The sequence below is a fragment of the Aplysia californica genome, unplaced genomic scaffold (genome assembly GCF_000002075.1).
Source record: "Aplysia californica isolate F4 #8 unplaced genomic scaffold, AplCal3.0 scaffold01516, whole genome shotgun sequence".
NCBI lineage: Eukaryota > Metazoa > Mollusca > Gastropoda > Aplysiida > Aplysiidae > Aplysia > Aplysia californica.
The window spans coordinates 1-1,777 of record NW_004798786.1 but is presented as its reverse complement, the minus strand read 5'-3'; the positions used below and the strand labels follow the sequence as shown (position 1 = coordinate 1,777).

Genomic DNA, 1,777 nt, shown 5'->3' with positions numbered 1-1,777 from the left:
CAAATACACACACACACACACACACACACACACTCACACACACAAACACATACACAAATACAGACACACACATACACACACAGACACACACACACACACACACACACACACACACACACACACACACACACATCACATCACACCACAATACCTCAACAAATGGGAGGTATTCATAACAACGATTCGTCGAAAGTGATGGAGCCAAAACTCCTGAGCACAATATCATGCAAACCGTTCGAATATTATACATAAAAACAACCTAGAGAAACAAGAATTACAACAGCAACAACACAAACAACAACAACAACAACAACAACAACAACAACAACAATAACAACAACGACAACAACAGCAGCAGCAGCAAACTAGACAACCACACTTAATTTTTCACCTAAGTTCTTAATGTTTCACATTAACTGTATGAATGCTGATTAAGCTACGGATGGCGCAGCAGACCACGAATTGCTTTATTGATATAACAATACTACAGGCGGTGTTCATCTCAAGAATCAAACCTAAACCTTCAGTTCTAGGGTTCTGAAAAATATGAAATCAGTGTTCCTCGAAATTCCTTACTTAGAGACCTAGATCTAGATCTAGAAAGCCACCAAACTCAGGTTGTACGTAATATTTCCCAGAAAAAAGCACACAAGTGATACAGTGAGAAGTCCTCAGCTGGAGACAAATAAGAAAATCGATGGCTCTCACAACTGCTGAAACGTGCTGGCTCACACTTCCTTCTCTCTCTCTCTCTCTCTCTCTCTCTCTCTCTCTCTCTCTCTCTCTCTCTCTCTCTCTCTCTCTCTCTCTCTCTCTCTCTCTCTCTCTGCTCGAATAATCTGGGAAAGAAAAAGAAAATAGCTGTTAGATGGGATGGTGAAATTACTTATTTTCGTTTTCACCGTTTTGTTTCTTTTGTGTTCAGTTATAAACTAAAAACGGTGCTATTATGGGATGGCGAAATTATTTTTGTTTCTTTTTTGCTGACGGGTTTTTTTCCTTGACAGCTTGTTTTTGCTGAGTTCGTTGTAGCCATGCCATGAGAAAGAGTTAAAAATAACCAGTCTGTATCAAACGCCCTTGATCTGTCCGCTTATCAAACCACTATCCTACCGCCGCGCCCCCTTCCCAAGCCTTTTTCGAAAAACCTCCCAAGTCTTCTCATCACTCCATCAAGAATACAGTAACTGCAGAAGTCATGAAAATGACACCCCTCCCCCACCCCCACATACTCATTCTTCCGGCATTCTCAACACATCCTAGGGATTTTTTCTCAGCTCCCAAGTGACCACATCAGTCCTTGTTCTCAAACGAATGCGAGTAATCCCAAAGCAGAGCTGAAGCATTGTTAGAAACAAGATTGGCACATTCTGTCTCGTCATGAGGTTACACGAGCTTGCATTCTCAACGGATGCAACAATAATAACATAAGTGAGAATACAACACACAGAAAGCTGCAGGTGCAGAGTGTTTGGAAAACAACTCAACTTCTACCCCGAAACTCATGAATATATACCACAATATTAAAAAAAACCCATACTCATTTGAAATCACTTGTACAATATTCAGGTCGCGAAACAGCGTGGTTTTTTTTTTTGGATGAATCATTCTAATGTGAGAATTCTCGTGGCGAACTAGACACGATTAATTCCCAGGAAGATTAATGTTAGGATGTCGTCCTTACTGTCCACCAGCAGTGACCAGGGCATTCCAAGTGGAAGAATGCTGGGTAAGGACGGATCGAATAGCAGCAGAGCGGGGTAGGAGGTGAAGGGGA

The 1,777-nt window shown here is 41.5% G+C and overlaps 1 protein-coding gene across 1 annotated transcript in view; it reads right to left on the bottom strand.

Annotated features, from left to right (window-relative positions):
- Positions 1 to 598, bottom strand: part of LOC101856400 (major egg antigen) — a 17,524-nt gene extending 16,926 nt beyond the window's left edge. Inside the window, exon 1 of the mRNA XM_005112973.3 lies at positions 577 to 598. The gene's annotated coding sequence lies outside the window, so the exon portion shown is untranslated. The remainder of the gene's footprint in view (positions 1 to 576) is intronic.
- Positions 599 to 1,777: the final 1,179 nt, after the last annotated feature.